We start from the raw sequence: 23408 nt of genomic DNA on the forward strand, positions 1-23408 counted from the left end.
CACAAGATGCGCCTCCACGGCTGGACTCGCCAAGGTGGAGACCTTCCAGCCCCCTTCCTCTCCTCGCCTGGCCCACCCCCAGCTCGTGGCGGCCGCCGCCGCCGCCGCCGCCACCGCCGCCGCCACCGCCGCCGCCGCCGCAGATTGCGCATGCGCGGGTCGCCCGCCCTTTGACCCCAGGCAGGGGCCGCCCTCCCCGACAACCCCTTTCAGCTGTGCCCCCCACCCTGTGGGTGGGCTGCCGCCTATTCCCCCGGGCCCAGGCTGGGGCACAGCGCATGGGTGAGGGGAGCGAGTGTATGGGGCGTCTCTCTCTCTCTCTAGGGATGTGTCCCATGGGTGGGGTGGCGTGGTTTGTGGGGCGCTGAAGAAATCAGTCCCCTCCATCTCCTACCTCTGGAAAACGCCCAAGCCCTTGGAGAACTGCCGGCAACGCGACCGTGGGGGCCGGGACCCTCCTCTGTGTCCTCCTGTGGCCCAGTCCAAGGGGCCTGGGCCTGGCCGGGGCTGCATTGGACCCCGACCACCCTGGCGTGTGGACTCGCTAAAAATCGGCGATTAGATATTGGATTCCAGCTTCATTGAGGTCATTTCACTAATGAGTGCACCGGAAAGAGTTTCCTAATCCATCTGTGAGGGTGGCAACTGAAAGAGAATTTTAAAGCTGACAGAATAGGCGAGGAAAGGCATAGGAGATTTCCACACCCAGTAAGGAAGCCTTTCCCGAAATGGAAGAAAGAAACGAGCAAACAGAAACACCGGTAGCCCGCCAGGATCAGAGTCTGCCCCCGAGAGAAAGTACCCTGACCAGGTTCACCCGTGGGTGGGTGGCGAGCTAGCGGCATTCAGAAGAGCGAGGCCCGCAGTCTGTGCAGAAGACACCTGCACTCGGGTGTGTGTGGCGGCACGATTCACAAGCAGCTCCAGATGTTAAGCCAAGGAGAAGCCAGGGAGTTCCCAACGCCCCAGGTGTCCTCAGCCCACGACTGGCTGCTGGGGGAATGCGCAGCCCGGCTCCTTGTCTCAGAGCCCTTGTCTCAGAGCGGGACAACCAGGAGGTGTGACGTACACCCCGGGGTTCCCAGGAGGATCAGGCTGAAGCTGGGACTTGGCCTGAAAGTGTCCCCTCGCATGGCCACCCCCTTCCCCTTCCTGCTCCTCTACTCCTGGTGCCCCTCCATCCAGGGGCCAGACCTTAAAGAGTCACCCGCAAGAGAATCCTGGTCCCAAAAGAGCCTTCTGGGAGACCCGTGCTGAGAGAGGTTGTGGGCATGGCCCGCTGGGGCTCTGCCCCACCCAGGGCTGAGAGATGCAACCTCCCAGCTCTGGGTCCCTGCAGGGGAAGCGTTGGCAAGCACAGGGCCAGTCCTCCAAAGGCCCAGGTGCAGGGAGCCCAGGCCAAGCAGCCTGTGGAAGAAGCCACCCCGGGAACACGACTGCAGGCCACGGCCCTTCCCACCTCCTCCTCCTCCTCCTCCTGCTCCTCCACCCCCCCGACCTCCCACCCCCCCCCGACATGGCGCAGGGCTCAGAGACACCTCAGACACTTGCTACCCAAAGTGCAAAGGGCATCAGTTGCTCCTCCAAACCCCCCCCCTGCCCAGCAGACCGCGTTGTCCAGCCAGCCCCCGGGCCTCCCTGGGGTGCCCAGCACAAAAGTGCAGACAACCACCGGACCCTCAATCTCAGTTTTCGGATGTTTTTGCCACTCTAAGGTCCCGCAGGCCAGCTGAGCCTTCTGGCAGGACAGAGAGCCCCGGAATCCGACGTGGAGAGCTGGGTGTACGTCCCCACGAGGAGGCGGTCCCCACCTCCGCGGCTCTCCCCTTGCGGGGGGGAAAAGCAGCCACGGGGCCTCAGAGAAGACACCAGGCTGGGCGCCCGCCCCACAGTGGGGGCACGTCCCCCGCAGGCCACTTAGCGCCGGCCGCCGGCCGGCGGACGGTTGGGTGGCGCGAGACGCTGCGGCCGCCCTGCTACCGGGTTCCTGGGAGGGCGTCCTGGAACCAGCGTCCACACCAAGCCCTTGGAAGGCCCAGGCGACGGAGGAGCCCCGTCAGGCAGGGGCCGAGGACGGTGACGGCCCGGGCGGGGAGGAGCGTGTCAGGCAGGGGCAGAGGACGGTGACAGGTGACAGGCCGGGCGGGAAGGAGTCAGTCAGGCAGGGGCCGAGGAGGAGACGGGCTGGGTAAGGGTTAGGGTTAGAGTCAGGGCACAAGTCACAATCGCAAAGACCTGGAAGCGACCCGAGTGCCCATCGACCCACGAGTGCGTAAATGAAATGTGGCGCGTGGACACCACGGAGTGCTATTCAGCTAGGAGGAGCAGCGGTGAGAGGGCACCTCTCGTGGTTCTCCTGGCCAGAGCTGGAACCCGTTCCAGTAAGCCAGGTAGCCCAAGAATGGACACACGAGCACCACGTGCTCGCGCTCACCAGCAAATGGGTACGAACCGATGGACACCTAAGTGGACACAGAGGAATCACCTTCATCGGGTGGGTGTCGGGCGGGTGGGGGGAGGGGATGGGCATACACCTCCATTAGGAATGGGGTGGGTGCGCACCGACTGGGGGATGGGCGCACTTGAGGCTCTGACCCGAGGGGGGAGGCTGGGAGAGGGCAACGTACCCGACCTTAACATTGGTACCCCCACAATACGCTGGAACAACATCAGAGGTTAATGAATAAGAACACAGGGGGGAGGGGGGCACGGGCAACACATGTCACCTTAATACTTGGACTCCCATCATCTGCTTGAAAAGAGAGAGAAAAGAAAATGCAATCATAGAGATAAGAGACACTTTTTAAACATAATGAATCCGAAGAGAAAAGTAAAAGGAGGCCTGTGGAGCAGGTCTGGGTGTGACTCCGGATCCCCCAACATCAGGTGCCACCACCAAAGATTCCTACGTGTAGCCCATAGAACCCCAAAAGCAACGGGACGAGTTCTGGTCACATACTCCCTCCAAATGACATCCTGGCCTTCTTCTGGAACTCCCTCCCCTCTCAGACTCTCAAGGTTTCCTCCAGCGTGTCGGTTCCCACAGAGCAGACCTTTGGTCTGAGACCTGACAGTCCAGAAGCCACGCATGCTGCCGCGTGACGGCGGTGTCGCGGCTTGGGACAAGAGGAGGCCCCACGGTGCGGGCTGGGGCGCCAGGCACCGCGGCGGGCGCTGAGGGTGGGGGTGACCCCCACCCCGGGCCGCCGACTCGCTCCCAGAAAGGGGACAGAACAAGAGGCAAAACAAAAAAAAAAAGAAGAAGAAGCCTACGGCACCCGGTATTCCCAGGCGGTCTCCCATCCAAGTACTAACCAGGCCCGACCCTGCTTAGCTTCCGAGACCAGACGAGATCGGGCGCGTTCAGGGTGGTGTGGCCCTAGACTGCGGAGGGCGCCCCTGCCCCGCTCAAGAAGCCGAGCCTCTCTGCGCTTCCCCGCCGCCTCCTCCCGCCCCAGGCCCCGCGCCGGCGCTGACCCGCACCGGGCCGGGCCTGTTGAGTTCACCGGCCGGGTCCCGCGGGCTCCGAGGGACGGGGGTGACAGGCGGGGCGGGGCCAGGCGGGGCGGGGCGGGCAGGGAGCGGCGGGCCGGGGTGGGGGGCTGTCTCTCTATACACACACACACACACACACACACACTCACACTCACACTCACTCACTCACACTCACACAAGATGCGCCTCCACGGCTGGACTCGCCAAGGTGGAGACCTTCCAGCCCCCTTCCTCTCCTCGCCTGGCCCACCCCCAGCTCGTGGCGGCCGCCGCCGCCGCCGCCGCCACCGCCGCCGCCACCGCCGCCGCCGCCGCAGATTGCGCATGCGCGGGTCGCCCGCCCTTTGACCCCAGGCAGGGGCCGCCCTCCCCGACAACCCCTTTCAGCTGTGCCCCCCACCCTGTGGGTGGGCTGCCGCCTATTCCCCCGGGCCCAGGCTGGGGCACAGCGCATGGGTGAGGGGAGCGAGTGTATGGGGCGTCTCTCTCTCTCTCTAGGGATGTGTCCCATGGGTGGGGTGGCGTGGTTTGTGGGGCGCTGAAGAAATCAGTCCCCTCCATCTCCTACCTCTGGAAAACGCCCAAGCCCTTGGAGAACTGCCGGCAACGCGACCGTGGGGGCCGGGACCCTCCTCTGTGTCCTCCTGTGGCCCAGTCCAAGGGGCCTGGGCCTGGCCGGGGCTGCATTGGACCCCGACCACCCTGGCGTGTGGACTCGCTAAAAATCGGCGATTAGATATTGGATTCCAGCTTCATTGAGGTCATTTCACTAATGAGTGCACCGGAAAGAGTTTCCTAATCCATCTGTGAGGGTGGCAACTGAAAGAGAATTTTAAAGCTGACAGAATAGGCGAGGAAAGGCATAGGAGATTTCCACACCCAGTAAGGAAGCCTTTCCCGAAATGGAAGAAAGAAACGAGCAAACAGAAACACCGGTAGCCCGCCAGGATCAGAGTCTGCCCCCGAGAGAAAGTACCCTGACCAGGTTCACCCGTGGGTGGGTGGCGAGCTAGCGGCATTCAGAAGAGCGAGGCCCGCAGTCTGTGCAGAAGACACCTGCACTCGGGTGTGTGTGGCGGCACGATTCACAAGCAGCTCCAGATGTTAAGCCAAGGAGAAGCCAGGGAGTTCCCAACGCCCCAGGTGTCCTCAGCCCACGACTGGCTGCTGGGGGAATGCGCAGCCCGGCTCCTTGTCTCAGAGCCCTTGTCTCAGAGCGGGACAACCAGGAGGTGTGACGTACACCCCGGGGTTCCCAGGAGGATCAGGCTGAAGCTGGGACTTGGCCTGAAAGTGTCCCCTCGCATGGCCACCCCCTTCCCCTTCCTGCTCCTCTACTCCTGGTGCCCCTCCATCCAGGGGCCAGACCTTAAAGAGTCACCCGCAAGAGAATCCTGGTCCCAAAAGAGCCTTCTGGGAGACCCGTGCTGAGAGAGGTTGTGGGCATGGCCCGCTGGGGCTCTGCCCCACCCAGGGCTGAGAGATGCAACCTCCCAGCTCTGGGTCCCTGCAGGGGAAGCGTTGGCAAGCACAGGGCCAGTCCTCCAAAGGCCCAGGTGCAGGGAGCCCAGGCCAAGCAGCCTGTGGAAGAAGCCACCCCGGGAACACGACTGCAGGCCACGGCCCTTCCCACCTCCTCCTCCTCCTCCTCCTGCTCCTCCACCCCCCCGACCTCCCACCCCCCCCCGACATGGCGCAGGGCTCAGAGACACCTCAGACACTTGCTACCCAAAGTGCAAAGGGCATCAGTTGCTCCTCCAAACCCCCCCCCCTGCCCAGCAGACCGCGTTGTCCAGCCAGCCCCCGGGCCTCCCTGGGGTGCCCAGCACAAAAGTGCAGACAACCACCGGACCCTCAATCTCAGTTTTCGGATGTTTTTGCCACTCTAAGGTCCCGCAGGCCAGCTGAGCCTTCTGGCAGGACAGAGAGCCCCGGAATCCGACGTGGAGAGCTGGGTGTACGTCCCCACGAGGAGGCGGTCCCCACCTCCGCGGCTCTCCCCTTGCGGGGGGGAAAAGCAGCCACGGGGCCTCAGAGAAGACACCAGGCTGGGCGCCCGCCCCACAGTGGGGGCACGTCCCCCGCAGGCCACTTAGCGCCGGCCGCCGGCCGGCGGACGGTTGGGTGGCGCGAGACGCTGCGGCCGCCCTGCTACCGGGTTCCTGGGAGGGCGTCCTGGAACCAGCGTCCACACCAAGCCCTTGGAAGGCCCAGGCGACGGAGGAGCCCCGTCAGGCAGGGGCCGAGGACGGTGACGGCCCGGGCGGGGAGGAGCGTGTCAGGCAGGGGCAGAGGACGGTGACAGGTGACAGGCCGGGCGGGAAGGAGTCAGTCAGGCAGGGGCCGAGGAGGAGACGGGCTGGGTAAGGGTTAGGGTTAGAGTCAGGGCACAAGTCACAATCGCAAAGACCTGGAAGCGACCCGAGTGCCCATCGACCCACGAGTGCGTAAATGAAATGTGGCGCGTGGACACCACGGAGTGCTATTCAGCTAGGAGGAGCAGCGGTGAGAGGGCACCTCTCGTGGTTCTCCTGGCCAGAGCTGGAACCCGTTCCAGTAAGCCAGGTAGCCCAAGAATGGACACACGAGCACCACGTGCTCGCGCTCACCAGCAAATGGGTACGAACCGATGGACACCTAAGTGGACACAGAGGAATCACCTTCATCGGGTGGGTGTCGGGCGGGTGGGGGGAGGGGATGGGCATACACCTCCATTAGGAATGGGGTGGGTGCGCACCGACTGGGGGATGGGCGCACTTGAGGCTCTGACCCGAGGGGGGAGGCTGGGAGAGGGCAACGTACCCGACCTTAACATTGGTACCCCCACAATACGCTGGAACAACATCAGAGGTTAATGAATAAGAACACAGGGGGGAGGGGGGCACGGGCAACACATGTCACCTTAATACTTGGACTCCCATCATCTGCTTGAAAAGAGAGAGAAAAGAAAATGCAATCATAGAGATAAGAGACACTTTTTAAACATAATGAATCCGAAGAGAAAAGTAAAAGGAGGCCTGTGGAGCAGGTCTGGGTGTGACTCCGGATCCCCCAACATCAGGTGCCACCACCAAAGATTCCTACGTGTAGCCCATAGAACCCCAAAAGCAACGGGACGAGTTCTGGTCACATACTCCCTCCAAATGACATCCTGGCCTTCTTCTGGAACTCCCTCCCCTCTCAGACTCTCAAGGTTTCCTCCAGCGTGTCGGTTCCCACAGAGCAGACCTTTGGTCTGAGACCTGACAGTCCAGAAGCCACGCATGCTGCCGCGTGACGGCGGTGTCGCGGCTTGGGACAAGAGGAGGCCCCACGGTGCGGGCTGGGGCGCCAGGCACCGCGGCGGGCGCTGAGGGTGGGGGTGACCCCCACCCCGGGCCGCCGACTCGCTCCCAGAAAGGGGACAGAACAAGAGGCAAAACAAAAAAAAAAAGAAGAAGAAGCCTACGGCACCCGGTATTCCCAGGCGGTCTCCCATCCAAGTACTAACCAGGCCCGACCCTGCTTAGCTTCCGAGACCAGACTAGATCGGGCGCGTTCAGGGTGGTGTGGCCCTAGACTGCGGAGGGCGCCCCTGCCCCGCTCAAGAAGCCGAGCCTCTCTGCGCTTCCCCGCCGCCTCCTCCCGCCCCAGGCCCCGCGCCGGCGCTGACCCGCACCGGGCCGGGCCTGTTGAGTTCACCGGCCGGGTCCCGCGGGCTCCGAGGGACGGGGGTGACAGGCGGGGCGGGGCGGGGCGGGGCGGGCAGGGAGCGGCGGGCCGGGGTGGGGGGCTGTCTCTCTATACACACACACACACACACACACACACACTCACACTCACACTCACTCACTCACACTCACACAAGATGCGCCTCCACGGCTGGACTCGCCAAGGTGGAGACCTTCCAGCCCCCTTCCTCTCCTCGCCTGGCCCACCCCCAGCTCGTGGCCGCCGCCGCCGCCGCCGCCGCCGCCGCCGCCGCCGCCGCCGCCGCCGCCGCCGCCGCCGCCGCCGATTTCGCATGCGCGGGTCGCCCGCCCTTTGACCCCAGGCAGGGGCCGCCCTCCCCGACAACCCCTTTCAGCTGTGCCCCCCACCCTGTGGGTGGGCTGCCGCCTATTCCCCCGGGCCCAGGCTGGGGCACAGCGCATGGGTGAGGGGAGCGAGTGTATGGGGCGTCTCTCTCTCTCTCTAGGGATGTGTCCCATGGGTGGGGTGGCGTGGTTTGTGGGGCGCTGAAGAAATCAGTCCCCTCCATCTCCTACCTCTGGAAAACGCCCAAGCCCTTGGAGAACTGCCGGCAACGCGACCGTGGGGGCCGGGACCCTCCTCTGTGTCCTCCTGTGGCCCAGTCCAAGGGGCCTGGGCCTGGCCGGGGCTGCATTGGACCCCGACCACCCTGGCGTGTGGACTCGCTAAAAATCGGCGATTAGATATTGGATTCCAGCTTCATTGAGGTCATTTCACTAATGAGTGCACCGGAAAGAGTTTCCTAATCCATCTGTGAGGGTGGCAACTGAAAGAGAATTTTAAAGCTGACAGAATAGGCGAGGAAAGGCATAGATTTCCACACCCAGTAAGGAAGCCTTTCCCGAAATGGAAGAAAGAAACGAGCAAACAGAAACACCGGTAGCCCGCCAGGATCAGAGTCTGCCCCCGAGAGAAAGTACCCTGACCAGGTTCACCCGTGGGTGGGTGGCGAGCTAGCGGCATTCAGAAGAGCGAGGCCCGCAGTCTGTGCAGAAGACACCTGCACTCGGGTGTGTGTGGCGGCACGATTCACAAGCAGCTCCAGATGTTAAGCCAAGGAGAAGCCAGGGAGTTCCCAACGCCCCAGGTGTCCTCAGCCCACGACTGGCTGCTGGGGGAATGCGCAGCCCGGCTCCTTGTCTCAGAGCCCTTGTCTCAGAGCGGGACAACCAGGAGGTGTGACGTACACCCCGGGGTTCCCAGGAGGATCAGGCTGAAGCTGGGACTTGGCCTGAAAGTGTCCCCTCGCATGGCCACCCCCTTCCCCTTCCTGCTCCTCTACTCCTGGTGCCCCTCCATCCAGGGGCCAGACCTTAAAGAGTCACCCGCAAGAGAATCCTGGTCCCAAAAGAGCCTTCTGGGAGACCCGTGCTGAGAGAGGTTGTGGGCATGGCCCGCTGGGGCTCTGCCCCACCCAGGGCTGAGAGATGCAACCTCCCAGCTCTGGGTCCCTGCAGGGGAAGCGTTGGCAAGCACAGGGCCAGTCCTCCAAAGGCCCAGGTGCAGGGAGCCCAGGCCAAGCAGCCTGTGGAAGAAGCCACCCCGGGAACACGACTGCAGGCCACGGCCCTTCCCACCTCCTCCTCCTCCTCCTCCTGCTCCTCCACCCCCCCGACCTCCCACCCCCCCCCGACATGGCGCAGGGCTCAGAGACACCTCAGACACTTGCTACCCAAAGTGCAAAGGGCATCAGTTGCTCCTCCAAACCCCCCCCCTGCCCAGCAGACCGCGTTGTCCAGCCAGCCCCCGGGCCTCCCTGGGGTGCCCAGCACAAAAGTGCAGACAACCACCGGACCCTCAATCTCAGTTTTCGGATGTTTTTGCCACTCTAAGGTCCCGCAGGCCAGCTGAGCCTTCTGGCAGGACAGAGAGCCCCGGAATCCGACGTGGAGAGCTGGGTGTACGTCCCCACGAGGAGGCGGTCCCCACCTCCGCGGCTCTCCCCTTGCGGGGGGGAAAAGCAGCCACGGGGCCTCAGAGAAGACACCAGGCTGGGCGCCCGCCCCACAGTGGGGGCACGTCCCCCGCAGGCCACTTAGCGCCGGCCGCCGGCCGGCGGACGGTTGGGTGGCGCGAGACGCTGCGGCCGCCCTGCTACCGGGTTCCTGGGAGGGCGTCCTGGAACCAGCGTCCACACCAAGCCCTTGGAAGGCCCAGGCGACGGAGGAGCCCCGTCAGGCAGGGGCCGAGGACGGTGACGGCCCGGGCGGGGAGGAGCGTGTCAGGCAGGGGCAGAGGACGGTGACAGGTGACAGGCCGGGCGGGAAGGAGTCAGTCAGGCAGGGGCCGAGGAGGAGACGGGCTGGGTAAGGGTTAGGGTTAGAGTCAGGGCACAAGTCACAATCGCAAAGACCTGGAAGCGACCCGAGTGCCCATCGACCCACGAGTGCGTAAATGAAATGTGGCGCGTGGACACCACGGAGTGCTATTCAGCTAGGAGGAGCAGCGGTGAGAGGGCACCTCTCGTGGTTCTCCTGGCCAGAGCTGGAACCCGTTCCAGTAAGCCAGGTAGCCCAAGAATGGACACACGAGCACCACGTGCTCGCGCTCACCAGCAAATGGGTACGAACCGATGGACACCTAAGTGGACACAGAGGAATCACCTTCATCGGGTGGGTGTCGGGCGGGTGGGGGGAGGGGATGGGCATACACCTCCATTAGGAATGGGGTGGGTGCGCACCGACTGGGGGATGGGCGCACTTGAGGCTCTGACCCGAGGGGGGAGGCTGGGAGAGGGCAACGTACCCGACCTTAACATTGGTACCCCCACAATACGCTGGAACAACATCAGAGGTTAATGAATAAGAACACAGGGGGGAGGGGGGCACGGGCAACACATGTCACCTTAATACTTGGACTCCCATCATCTGCTTGAAAAGAGAGAGAAAAGAAAATGCAATCATAGAGATAAGAGACACTTTTTAAACATAATGAATCCGAAGAGAAAAGTAAAAGGAGGCCTGTGGAGCAGGTCTGGGTGTGACTCCGGATCCCCCAACATCAGGTGCCACCACCAAAGATTCCTACGTGTAGCCCATAGAACCCCAAAAGCAACGGGACGAGTTCTGGTCACATACTCCCTCCAAATGACATCCTGGCCTTCTTCTGGAACTCCCTCCCCTCTCAGACTCTCAAGGTTTCCTCCAGCGTGTCGGTTCCCACAGAGCAGACCTTTGGTCTGAGACCTGACAGTCCAGAAGCCACGCATGCTGCCGCGTGACGGCGGTGTCGCGGCTTGGGACAAGAGGAGGCCCCACGGTGCGGGCTGGGGCGCCAGGCACCGCGGCGGGCGCTGAGGGTGGGGGTGACCCCCACCCCGGGCCGCCGACTCGCTCCCAGAAAGGGGACAGAACAAGAGGCAAAACAAAAAAAAAAAGAAGAAGAAGCCTACGGCACCCGGTATTCCCAGGCGGTCTCCCATCCAAGTACTAACCAGGCCCGACCCTGCTTAGCTTCCGAGACCAGACGAGATCGGGCGCGTTCAGGGTGGTGTGGCCCTAGACGGCGGAGGGCGCCCCTGCCCCGCTCAAGAAGCCGAGCCTCTCTGCGCTTCCCCGCCGCCTCCTCCCGCCCCAGGCCCCGCGCCGGCGCTGACCCGCACCGGGCCGGGCCTGTTGAGTTCACCGGCCGGGTCCCGCGGGCTCCGAGGGACGGGGGTGACAGGCGGGGCGGGGCCAGGCGGGGCGGGGCGGGCAGGGAGCGGCGGGCCGGGGTGGGGGGCTGTCTCTCTCTACACACACACACACACACACACACTCACACTCACTCACTCACACTCACACAAGATGCGCCTCCACGGCTGGACTCGCCAAGGTGGAGACCTTCCAGCCCCCTTCCTCTCCTCGCCTGGCCCACCCCCAGCTCGTGGCCGCCGCCGCCAACGCCGCCGCCGCCGCCGCCGCCGCCGATTGCGCATGCGCGGGTCGCCCGCCCTTTGACCCCAGGCAGGGGCCGCCCTCCCCGACAACCCCTTTCAGCTGTGCCCCCCACCCTGTGGGTGGGCTGCCGCCTATTCCCCCGGGCCCAGGCTGGGGCACAGCGCATGGGTGAGGGGAGCGAGTGTATGGGGCGTCTCTCTCTCTCTCTAGGGATGTGTCCCATGGGTGGGGTGGCGTGGTTTGTGGGGCGCTGAAGAAATCAGTCCCCTCCATCTCCTACCTCTGGAAAACGCCCAAGCCCTTGGAGAACTGCCGGCAACGCGACCGTGGGGGCCGGGACCCTCCTCTGTGTCCTCCTGTGGCCCAGTCCAAGGGGCCTGGGCTGCATTGGACCCCGACCACCCTGGCGTGTGGACTCGCTAAAAATCGGCGATTAGATATTGGATTCCAGCTTCATTGAGGTCATTTCACTAATGAGTGCACCGGAAAGAGTTTCCTAATCCATCTGTGAGGGTGGCAACTGAAAGAGAATTTTAAAGCTGACAGAATAGGCGAGGAAAGGCATAGGAGATTTCCACACCCAGTAAGGAAGCCTTTCCCGAAATGGAAGAAAGAAACGAGCAAACAGAAACACCGGTAGCCCGCCAGGATCAGAGTCTGCCCCCGAGAGAAAGTACCCTGACCAGGTTCACCCGTGGGTGGGTGGCGAGCTAGCGGCATTCAGAAGAGCGAGGCCCGCAGTCTGTGCAGAAGACACCTGCACTCGGGTGTGTGTGGCGGCACGATTCACAAGCAGCTCCAGATGTTAAGCCAAGGAGAAGCCAGGGAGTTCCCAACGCCCCAGGTGTCCTCAGCCCACGACTGGCTGCTGGGGGAATGCGCAGCCCGGCTCCTTGTCTCAGAGCCCTTGTCTCAGAGCGGGACAACCAGGAGGTGTGACGTACACCCCGGGGTTCCCAGGAGGATCAGGCTGAAGCTGGGACTTGGCCTGAAAGTGTCCCCTCGCATGGCCACCCCCTTCCCCTTCCTGCTCCTCTACTCCTGGTGCCCCTCCATCCAGGGGCCAGACCTTAAAGAGTCACCCGCAAGAGAATCCTGGTCCCAAAAGAGCCTTCTGGGAGACCCGTGCTGAGAGAGGTTGTGGGCATGGCCCGCTGGGGCTCTGCCCCACCCAGGGCTGAGAGATGCAACCTCCCAGCTCTGGGTCCCTGCAGGGGAAGCGTTGGCAAGCACAGGGCCAGTCCTCCAAAGGCCCAGGTGCAGGGAGCCCAGGCCAAGCAGCCTGTGGAAGAAGCCACCCCGGGAACACGACTGCAGGCCACGGCCCTTCCCACCTCCTCCTCCTCCTCCTCCTGCTCCTCCACCCCCCCGACCTCCCACCCCCCCCCGACATGGCGCAGGGCTCAGAGACACCTCAGACACTTGCTACCCAAAGTGCAAAGGGCATCAGTTGCTCCTCCAAACCCCCCCCCCTGCCCAGCAGACCGCGTTGTCCAGCCAGCCCCCGGGCCTCCCTGGGGTGCCCAGCACAAAAGTGCAGACAACCACCGGACCCTCAATCTCAGTTTTCGGATGTTTTTGCCACTCTAAGGTCCCGCAGGCCAGCTGAGCCTTCTGGCAGGACAGAGAGCCCCGGAATCCGACGTGGAGAGCTGGGTGTACGTCCCCACGAGGAGGCGGTCCCCACCTCCGCGGCTCTCCCCTTGCGGGGGGGAAAAGCAGCCACGGGGCCTCAGAGAAGACACCAGGCTGGGCGCCCGCCCCACAGTGGGGGCACGTCCCCCGCAGGCCACTTAGCGCCGGCCGCCGGCCGGCGGACGGTTGGGTGGCGCGAGACGCTGCGGCCGCCCTGCTACCGGGTTCCTGGGAGGGCGTCCTGGAACCAGCGTCCACACCAAGCCCTTGGAAGGCCCAGGCGACGGAGGAGCCCCGTCAGGCAGGGGCCGAGGACGGTGACGGCCCGGGCGGGGAGGAGCGTGTCAGGCAGGGGCAGAGGACGGTGACAGGTGACAGGCCGGGCGGGAAGGAGTCAGTCAGGCAGGGGCCGAGGAGGAGACGGGCTGGGTAAGGGTTAGGGTTAGAGTCAGGGCACAAGTCACAATCGCAAAGACCTGGAAGCGACCCGAGTGCCCATCGACCCACGAGTGCGTAAATGAAATGTGGCGCGTGGACACCACGGAGTGCTATTCAGCTAGGAGGAGCAGCGGTGAGAGGGCACCTCTCGTGGTTCTCCTGGCCAGAGCTGGAACCCGTTCCAGTAAGCCAGGTAGCCCAAGAATGGACACACGAGCACCACGTGCTCGCGCTCACCAGCAAATGGGTACGAACCGATGGACACCTAAGTGGACACAGAGGAATCACCTTCATCGGGTGGGTGTCGGGCGGGTGGGGGGAGGGGATGGGCATACACCTCCATTAGGAATGGGGTGGGTGCGCACCGACTGGGGGATGGGCGCACTTGAGGCTCTGACCCGAGGGGGGAGGCTGGGAGAGGGCAACGTACCCGACCTTAACATTGGTACCCCCACAATACGCTGGAACAACATCAGAGGTTAATGAATAAGAACACAGGGGGGAGGGGGGCACGGGCAACACATGTCACCTTAATACTTGGACTCCCATCATCTGCTTGAAAAGAGAGAGAAAAGAAAATGCAATCATAGAGATAAGAGACACTTTTTAAACATAATGAATCCGAAGAGAAAAGTAAAAGGAGGCCTGTGGAGCAGGTCTGGGTGTGACTCCGGATCCCCCAACATCAGGTGCCACCACCAAAGATTCCTACGTGTAGCCCATAGAACCCCAAAAGCAACGGGACGAGTTCTGGTCACATACTCCCTCCAAATGACATCCTGGCCTTCTTCTGGAACTCCCTCCCCTCTCAGACTCTCAAGGTTTCCTCCAGCGTGTCGGTTCCCACAGAGCAGACCTTTGGTCTGAGACCTGACAGTCCAGAAGCCACGCATGCTGCCGCGTGACGGCGGTGTCGCGGCTTGGGACAAGAGGAGGCCCCACGGTGCGGGCTGGGGCGCCAGGCACCGCGGCGGGCGCTGAGGGTGGGGGTGACCCCCACCCCGGGCCGCCGACTCGCTCCCAGAAAGGGGACAGAACAAGAGGCAAAACAAAAAAAAAAAGAAGAAGAAGCCTACGGCACCCGGTATTCCCAGGCGGTCTCCCATCCAAGTACTAACCAGGCCCGACCCTGCTTAGCTTCCGAGACCAGACGAGATCGGGCGCGTTCAGGGTGGTGTGGCCCTAGACTGCGGAGGGCGCCCCTGCCCCGCTCAAGAAGCCGAGCCTCTCTGCGCTTCCCCGCCGCCTCCTCCCGCCCCAGGCCCCGCGCCGGCGCTGACCCGCACCGGGCCGGGCCTGTTGAGTTCACCGGCCGGGTCCCGCGGGCTCCGAGGGACGGGGGTGACAGGCGGGGCGGGGCCAGGCGGGGCGGGGCGGGCAGGGAGCGGCGGGCCGGGGTGGGGGGCTGTCTCTCTATACACACACACACACACACACACACACTCACACTCACTCACTCACACTCACACAAGATGCGCCTCCACGGCTGGACTCGCCAAGGTGGAGACCTTCCAGCCCCCTTCCTCTCCTCGCCTGGCCCACCCCCAGCTCGTGGCCGCCGCCGCCAACGCCGCCGCCGCCGCCGCCGATTGCGCATGCGCGGGTCGCCCGCCCTTTGACCCCAGGCAGGGGCCGCCCTCCCCGACAACCCCTTTCAGCTGTGCCCCCCACCCTGTGGGTGGGCTGCCGCCTATTCCCCCGGGCCCAGGCTGGGGCACAGCGCATGGGTGAGGGGAGCGAGTGTATGGGGCGTCTCTCTCTCTCTCTAGGGATGTGTCCCATGGGTGGGGTGGCGTGGTTTGTGGGGCGCTGAAGAAATCAGTCCCCTCCATCTCCTACCTCTGGAAAACGCCCAAGCCCTTGGAGAACTGCCGGCAACGCGACCGTGGGGGCCGGGACCCTCCTCTGTGTCCTCCTGTGGCCCAGTCCAAGGGGCCTGGGCCTGGCCGGGGCTGCATTGGACCCCGACCACCCTGGCGTGTGGACTCGCTAAAAATCGGCGATTAGATATTGGATTCCAGCTTCATTGAGGTCATTTCACTAATGAGTGCACCGGAAAGAGTTTCCTAATCCATCTGTGAGGGTGGCAACTGAAAGAGAATTTTAAAGCTGACAGAATAGGCGAGGAAAGGCATAGGAGATTTCCACACCCAGTAAGGAAGCCTTTCCCGAAATGGAAGAAAGAAACGAGCAAACAGAAACACCGGTAGCCCGCCAGGATCAGAGTCTGCCCCCGAGAGAAAGTACCCTGACCAGGTTCACCCGTGGGTGGGTGGCGAGCTAGCGGCATTCAGAAGAGCGAGGCCCGCAGTCTGTGCAGAAGACACCTGCACTCGGGTGTGTGTGGCGGCACGATTCACAAGCAGCTCCAGATGTTAAGCCAAGGAGAAGCCAGGGAGTTCCCAACGCCCCAGGTGTCCTCAGCCCACGACTGGCTGCTGGGGGAATGCGCAGCCCGGCTCCTTGTCTCAGAGCCCTTGTCTCAGAGCGGGACAACCAGGAGGTGTGACGTACACCCCGGGGTTCCCAGGAGGATCAGGCTGAAGCTGGGACTTGGCCTGAAAGTGTCCCCTCGCATGGCCACCCCCTTCCCCTTCCTGCTCCTCTACTCCTGGTGCCCCTCCATCCAGGGGCCAGACCTTAAAGAGTCACCCGCAAGAGAATCCTGGTCCCAAAAGAGCCTTCTGGGAGACCCGTGCTGAGAGAGGTTGTGGGCATGGCCCGCTGGGGCTCTGCCCCACCCAGGGCTGAGAGATGCAACCTCCCAGCTCTGGGTCCCTGCAGGGGAAGCGTTGGCAAGCACAGGGCCAGTCCTCCAAAGGCCCAGGTGCAGGGAGCCCAGGCCAAGCAGCCTGTGGAAGAAGCCACCCCGGGAACACGACTGCAGGCCACGGCCCTTCCCACCTCCTCCTCCTCCTCCTCCTGCTCCTCCACCCCCCCGACCTCCCCCCCCCGACATGGCGCAGGGCTCAGAGACACCTCAGACACTTGCTACCCAAAGTGCAAAGGGCATCAGTTGCTCCTCCAAACCCCCCCCCCCCTGCCCAGCAGACCGCGTTGTCCAGCCAGCCCCCGGGCCTCCCTGGGGTGCCCAGCACAAAAGTGCAGACAACCACCGGACCCTCAATCTCAGTTTTCGGATGTTTTTGCCACTCTAAGGTCCCGCAGGCCAGCTGAGCCTTCTGGCAGGACAGAGAGCCCCGGAATCCGACGTGGAGAGCTGGGTGTACGTCCCCACGAGGAGGCGGTCCCCACCTCCGCGGCTCTCCCCTTGCGGGGGGGAAAAGCAGATACGGGGCCTCAGAGAAGACACCAGGTTGGGCGCCCGCCCCACAGTGGGGGCACGTACCCCGCAGGCCACTTAGCGCCGGCCGCTGGCCGGCGGACGGTTGGGTGGCGCGAGACGCTGCGGCCGCCCTGCTACCGGGTTCCTGGGAGGGCGTCCTGGAACCAGCGTCCACACCAAGCCCTTGGAAGGCCCAGGCGACGGAGGAGCCCCGTCAGGCAGGGGCCGAGGACGGTGACGGCCCGGGCGGGGAGGAGCGTGTCAGGCAGGGGCAGAGGACGGTGACAGGTGACAGGCCGGGCGGGAAGGAGTCAGTCAGGCAGGGGCCGAGGAGGAGACGGGCTGGGTAAGGGTTAGGGTTAGAGTCAGGGCACAAGTCACAATCGCAAAGACCTGGAAGCGACCCGAGTGCCCATCGACCCACGAGTGCGTAAATGAAATGTGGCGCGTGGACACCACGGAGTGCTATTCAGCTAGGAGGAGCAGCGGTGAGAGGGCACCTCTCGTGGTTCTCCTGGCCAGAGCTGGAACCCGTTCCAGTAAGCCAGGTAGCCCAAGAATGGACACACGAGCACCACGTGCTCGCGCTCACCAGCAAATGGGTACGAACCGATGGACACCTAAGTGGACACAGAGGAATCACCTTCATCGGGTGGGTGTCGGGCGGGTGGGGGGAGGGGATGGTCATACACCTCCATTAGGAATGGGGTGGGTGCGCACCGACTGGGGGATGGGCGCACTTGAGGCTCTGACCCGAGGGGGGAGGCTGGGAGAGGGCAACGTACCCGACCTTAACATTGGTACCCCCACAATACGCTGGAACAACATCAGAGGTTAATGAATAAGAACACAGGGGGGAGGGGGGCACGGGCAACACATGTCACCTTAATACTTGGACTCCCATCATCTGCTTGAAAAGAGAGAGAAAAGAAAATGCAATCATAGAGATAAGAGACACTTTTTAAACATAATGAATCCGAAGAGAAAAGTAAAAGGAGGCCTGTGGAGCAGGTCTGGGTGTGACTCCGGATCCCCCAACATCAGGTGCCACCACCAAAGATTCCTACGTGTAGCCCATAGAACCCCAAAAGCAACGGGACGAGTTCTGGTCACATACTCCCTCCAAATGACATCCTGGCCTTCTTCTGGAACTCCCTCCCCTCTCAGACTCTCAAGGTTTCCTCCAGCGTGTCGGTTCCCACAGAGCAGACCTTTGGTCTGAGACCTGACAGTCCAGAAGCCACGCATGCTGCCGCGTGACGGCGGTGTCGCGGCTTGGGACAAGAGGAGGCCCCACGGTGCGGGCTGGGGCGCCAGGCACCGCGGCGGGCGCTGAGGGTGGGGGTGACCCCCACCCCGGGCCGCCGACTCGCTCCCAGAAAGGGGACAGAACAAGAGGCAAAACAAAAAAAAAAAGAAGAAGAAGCCTACGGCACCCGGTATTCCCAGGCGGTCTCCCATCCAAGTACTAACCAGGCCCGACCCTGCTTAGCTTCCGAGACCAGACGAGATCGGGCGCGTTCAGGGTGGTGTGGCCCTAGACGGCGGAGGGCGCCCCTGCCCCGCTCAAGAAGCCGAGCCTCTCTGCGCTTCCCCGCCGCCTCCTCCCGCCCCAGGCCCCGCGCCGGCGCTGACCCGCACCGGGCCGGGCCTGTTGAGTTCACCGGCCGGGTCCCGCGGGCTCCGAGGGACGGGGGTGACAGGCGGGGCGGGGCCAGGCGGGGCGGGGCGGGCAGGGAGCGGCGGGCCGGGGTGGGGGGCTGTCTCTCTCTACACACACACACACACACACACACTCACACTCACTCACTCACACTCACACAAGATGCGCCTCCACGGCTGGACTCGCCAAGGTGGAGACCTTCCAGCCCCCTTCCTCTCCTCGCCTGGCCCACCCCCAGCTCGTGGCCGCCGCCGCCAACGCCGCCGCCGCCGCCGCCGCCGCCGATTGCGCATGCGCGGGTCGCCCGCCCTTTGACCCCAGGCAGGGGCCGCCCTCCCCGACAACCCCTTTCAGCTGTGCCCCCCACCCTGTGGGTGGGCTGCCGCCTATTCCCCCGGGCCCAGGCTGGGGCACAGCGCATGGGTGAGGGGAGCGAGTGTATGGGGCGTCTCTCTCTCTCTCTAGGGATGTGTCCCATGGGTGGGGTGGCGTGGTTTGTGGGGCGCTGAAGAAATCAGTCCCCTCCATCTCCTACCTCTGGAAAACGCCCAAGCCCTTGGAGAACTGCCGGCAACGCGACCGTGGGGGCCGGGACCCTCCTCTGTGTCCTCCTGTGGCCCAGTCCAAGGGGCCTGGGCTGCATTGGACCCCGACCACCCTGGCGTGTGGACTCGCTAAAAATCGGCGATTAGATATTGGATTCCAGCTTCATTGAGGTCATTTCACTAATGAGTGCACCGGAAAGAGTTTCCTAATCCATCTGTGAGGGTGGCAACTGAAAGAGAATTTTAAAGCTGACAGAATAGGCGAGGAAAGGCATAGGAGATTTCCACACCCAGTAAGGAAGCCTTTCCCGAAATGGAAGAAAGAAACGAGCAAACAGAAACACCGGTAGCCCGCCAGGATCAGAGTCTGCCCCCGAGAGAAAGTACCCTGACCAGGTTCACCCGTGGGTGGGTGGCGAGCTAGCGGCATTCAGAAGAGCGAGGCCCGCAGTCTGTGCAGAAGACACCTGCACTCGGGTGTGTGTGGCGGCACGATTCACAAGCAGCTCCAGATGTTAAGCCAAGGAGAAGCCAGGGAGTTCCCAACGCCCCAGGTGTCCTCAGCCCACGACTGGCTGCTGGGGGAATGCGCAGCCCGGCTCCTTGTCTCAGAGCCCTTGTCTCAGAGCGGGACAACCAGGAGGTGTGACGTACACCCCGGGGTTCCCAGGAGGATCAGGCTGAAGCTGGGACTTGGCCTGAAAGTGTCCCCTCGCATGGCCACCCCCTTCCCCTTCCTGCTCCTCTACTCCTGGTGCCCCTCCATCCAGGGGCCAGACCTTAAAGAGTCACCCGCAAGAGAATCCTGGTCCCAAAAGAGCCTTCTGGGAGACCCGTGCTGAGAGAGGTTGTGGGCATGGCCCGCTGGGGCTCTGCCCCACCCAGGGCTGAGAGATGCAACCTCCCAGCTCTGGGTCCCTGCAGGGGAAGCGTTGGCAAGCACAGGGCCAGTCCTCCAAAGGCCCAGGTGCAGGGAGCCCAGGCCAAGCAGCCTGTGGAAGAAGCCACCCCGGGAACACGACTGCAGGCCACGGCCCTTCCCACCTCCTCCTCCTCCTCCTCCTGCTCCTCCACCCCCCCGACCTCCCACCCCCCCCCGACATGGCGCAGGGCTCAGAGACACCTCAGACACTTGCTACCCAAAGTGCAAAGGGCATCAGTTGCTCCTCCAAACCCCCCCCCCTGCCCAGCAGACCGCGTTGTCCAGCCAGCCCCCGGGCCTCCCTGGGGTGCCCAGCACAAAAGTGCAGACAACCACCGGACCCTCAATCTCAGTTTTCGGATGTTTTTGCCACTCTAAGGTCCCGCAGGCCAGCTGAGCCTTCTGGCAGGACAGAGAGCCCCGGAATCCGACGTGGAGAGCTGGGTGTACGTCCCCACGAGGAGGCGGTCCCCACCTCCGCGGCTCTCCCCTTGCGGGGGGGAAAAGCAGCCACGGGGCCTCAGAGAAGACACCAGGCTGGGCGCCCGCCCCACAGTGGGGGCACGTCCCCCGCAGGCCACTTAGCGCCGGCCGCCGGCCGGCGGACGGTTGGGTGGCGCGAGACGCTGCGGCCGCCCTGCTACCGGGTTCCTGGGAGGGCGTCCTGGAACCAGCGTCCACACCAAGCCCTTGGAAGGCCCAGGCGACGGAGGAGCCCCGTCAGGCAGGGGCCGAGGACGGTGACGGCCCGGGCGGGGAGGAGCGTGTCAGGCAGGGGCAGAGGACGGTGACAGGTGACAGGCCGGGCGGGAAGGAGTCAGTCAGGCAGGGGCCGAGGAGGAGACGGGCTGGGTAAGGGTTAGGGTTAGAGTCAGGGCACAAGTCACAATCGCAAAGACCTGGAAGCGACCCGAGTGCCCATCGACCCACGAGTGCGTAAATGAAATGTGGCGCGTGGACACCACGGAGTGCTATTCAGCTAGGAGGAGCAGCGGTGAGAGGGCACCTCTCGTGGTTCTCCTGGCCAGAGCTGGAACCCGTTCCAGTAAGCCAGGTAGCCCAAGAATGGACACACGAGCACCACGTGCTCGCGCTCACCAGCAAATGGGTACGAACCGATGGACACCTAAGTGGACACAGAGGAATCACCTTCATCGGGTGGGTGTCGGGCGGGTGGGGGGAGGGGATGGGCATACACCTCCATTAGGAATGGGGTGGGTGCGCACCGACTGGGGGATGGGCGCACTTGAGGCTCTGACCCGAGGGGGGAGGCTGGGAGAGGGCAACGTACCCGACCTTAACATTGGTACCCCCACAATACGCTGGAACAACATCAGAGGTTAATGAATAAGAACACAGGGGGGAGGGGGGCACGGGCAACACATGTCACCTTAATACTTGGACTCCCATCATCTGCTTGAAAAGAGAGAGAAAAGAAAATGCAATCATAGAGATAAGAGACACTTTTTAAACATAATGAATCCGAAGAGAAAAGTAAAAGGAGGCCTGTGGAGCAGGTCTGGGTGTGACTCCGGATCCCCCAACATCAGGTGCCACCACCAAAGATTCCTACGTGTAGCCCATAGAACCCCAAAAGCAACGGGACGAGTTCTGGTCACATACTCCCTCCAAATGACATCCTGGCCTTCTTCTGGAACTCCCTCCCCTCTCAGACTCTCAAGGTTTCCTCCAGCGTGTCGGTTCCCACAGAGCAGACCTTTGGTCTGAGACCTGACAGTCCAGAAGCCACGCATGCTGCCGCGTGACGGCGGTGTCGCGGCTTGGGACAAGAGGAGGCCCCACGGTGCGGGCTGGGGCGCCAGGCACCGCGGCGGGCGCTGAGGGTGGGGGTGACCCCCACCCCGGGCCGCCGACTCGCTCCCAGAAAGGGGACAGAACAAGAGGCAAAACAAAAAAAAAAAGAAGAAGAAGCCTACGGCACCCGGTATTCCCAGGCGGTCTCCCATCCAAGTACTAACCAGGCCCGACCCTGCTTAGCTTCCGAGACCAGACGAGATCGGGCGCGTTCAGGGTGGTGTGGCCCTAGACTGCGGAGGGCGCCCCTGCCCCGCTCAAGAAGCCGAGCCTCTCTGCGCTTCCCCGCCGCCTCCTCCCGCCCCAGGCCCCGCGCCGGCGCTGACCCGCACCGGGCCGGGCCTGTTGAGTTCACCGGCCGGGTCCCGCGGGCTCCGAGGGACGGGGGTGACAGGCGGGGCGGGGCCAGGCGGGGCGGGGCGGGCAGGGAGCGGCGGGCCGGGGTGGGGGGCTGTCTCTCTATACACACACACACACACACACACACACTCACACTCACTCACTCACACTCACACAAGATGCGCCTCCACGGCTGGACTCGCCAAGGTGGAGACCTTCCAGCCCCCTTCCTCTCCTCGCCTGGCCCACCCCCAGCTCGTGGCCGCCGCCGCCAACGCCGCCGCCGCCGCCGCCGATTGCGCATGCGCGGGTCGCCCGCCCTTTGACCCCAGGCAGGGGCCGCCCTCCCCGACAACCCCTTTCAGCTGTGCCCCCCACCCTGTGGGTGGGCTGCCGCCTATTCCCCCGGGCCCAGGCTGGGGCACAGCGCATGGGTGAGGGGAGCGAGTGTATGGGGCGTCTCTCTCTCTCTCTAGGGATGTGTCCCATGGGTGGGGTGGCGTGGTTTGTGGGGCGCTGAAGAAATCAGTCCCCTCCATCTCCTACCTCTGGAAAACGCCCAAGCCCTTGGAGAACTGCCGGCAACGCGACCGTGGGGGCCGGGACCCTCCTCTGTGTCCTCCTGTGGCCCAGTCCAAGGGGCCTGGGCCTGGCCGGGGCTGCATTGGACCCCGACCACCCTGGCGTGTGGACTCGCTAAAAATCGGCGATTAGATATTGGATTCCAGCTTCATTGAGGTCATTTCACTAATGAGTGCACCGGAAAGAGTTTCCTAATCCATCTGTGAGGGTGGCAACTGAAAGAGAATTTTAAAGCTGACAGAATAGGCGAGGAAAGGCATAGGAGATTTCCACACCCAGTAAGGAAGCCTTTCCCGAAATGGAAGAAAGAAACGAGCAAACAGAAACACCGGTAGCCCGCCAGGATCAGAGTCTGCCCCCGAGAGAAAGTACCCTGACCAGGTTCACCCGTGGGTGGGTGGCGAGCTAGCGGCATTCAGAAGAGCGAGGCCCGCAGTCTGTGCAGAAGACACCTGCACTCGGGTGTGTGTGGCGGCACGATTCACAAGCAGCTCCAGATGTTAAGCCAAGGAGAAGCCAGGGAGTTCCCAACGCCCCAGGTGTCCTCAGCCCACGACTGGCTGCTGGGGGAATGCGCAGCCCGGCTCCTTGTCTCAGAGCCCTTGTCTCAGAGCGGGACAACCAGGAGGTGTGACGTACACCCCGGGGTTCCCAGGAGGATCAGGCTGAAGCTGGGACTTGGCCTGAAAGTGTCCCCTCGCATGGCCACCCCCTTCCCCTTCCTGCTCCTCTACTCCTGGTGCCCCTCCATCCAGGGGCCAGACCTTAAAGAGTCACCCGCAAGAGAATCCTGGTCCCAAAAGAGCCTTCTGGGAGACCCGTGCTGAGAGAGGTTGTGGGCATGGCCCGCTGGGGCTCTGCCCCACCCAGGGCTGAGAGATGCAACCTCCCAGCTCTGGGTCCCTGCAGGGGAAGCGTTGGCAAGCACAGGGCCAGTCCTCCAAAGGCCCAGGTGCAGGGAGCCCAGGCCAAGCAGCCTGTGGAAGAAGCCACCCCGGGAACACGACTGCAGGCCACGGCCCTTCCCACCTCCTCCTCCTCCTCCTCCTGCTCCTCCACCCCCCCGACCTCCCACCCC

At 63.5% G+C, this 23408-nt stretch overlaps 6 non-coding genes across 6 annotated transcripts; all 6 read right to left on the reverse strand.

Annotated features, from left to right (window-relative positions):
* Positions 1 to 3266: 3266 nt before the first annotated feature.
* Positions 3267 to 3385, reverse strand: LOC142872984 (5S ribosomal RNA). Its single transcript, XR_012921090.1, has one exon. It is a non-coding gene; the product is annotated as a 5S ribosomal RNA (ribosomal RNA).
* Positions 3386 to 6936: 3551 nt separating this feature from the next.
* Positions 6937 to 7055, reverse strand: LOC142873014 (5S ribosomal RNA). Its single transcript, XR_012921120.1, has one exon. It is a non-coding gene; the product is annotated as a 5S ribosomal RNA (ribosomal RNA).
* A 3556-nt stretch (positions 7056 to 10611) lies between these two features.
* On the reverse strand, positions 10612 to 10730 carry LOC142872985 (5S ribosomal RNA). The gene has a single exon (XR_012921091.1). It is a non-coding gene; the product is annotated as a 5S ribosomal RNA (ribosomal RNA).
* Positions 10731 to 14247: 3517 nt separating this feature from the next.
* On the reverse strand, positions 14248 to 14366 carry LOC142872986 (5S ribosomal RNA). The gene has a single exon (XR_012921092.1). It is a non-coding gene; the product is annotated as a 5S ribosomal RNA (ribosomal RNA).
* Positions 14367 to 17888: 3522 nt separating this feature from the next.
* On the reverse strand, positions 17889 to 18007 carry LOC142872987 (5S ribosomal RNA). The gene has a single exon (XR_012921093.1). It is a non-coding gene; the product is annotated as a 5S ribosomal RNA (ribosomal RNA).
* A 3517-nt stretch (positions 18008 to 21524) lies between these two features.
* LOC142872988 (5S ribosomal RNA) lies at positions 21525 to 21643 on the reverse strand. Its single transcript, XR_012921094.1, has one exon. It is a non-coding gene; the product is annotated as a 5S ribosomal RNA (ribosomal RNA).
* Positions 21644 to 23408: the final 1765 nt, after the last annotated feature.

This window comes from Microcebus murinus, chromosome 9, assembly GCF_040939455.1.
Source record: "Microcebus murinus isolate Inina chromosome 9, M.murinus_Inina_mat1.0, whole genome shotgun sequence".
Lineage (NCBI taxonomy): Eukaryota > Metazoa > Chordata > Mammalia > Primates > Cheirogaleidae > Microcebus > Microcebus murinus.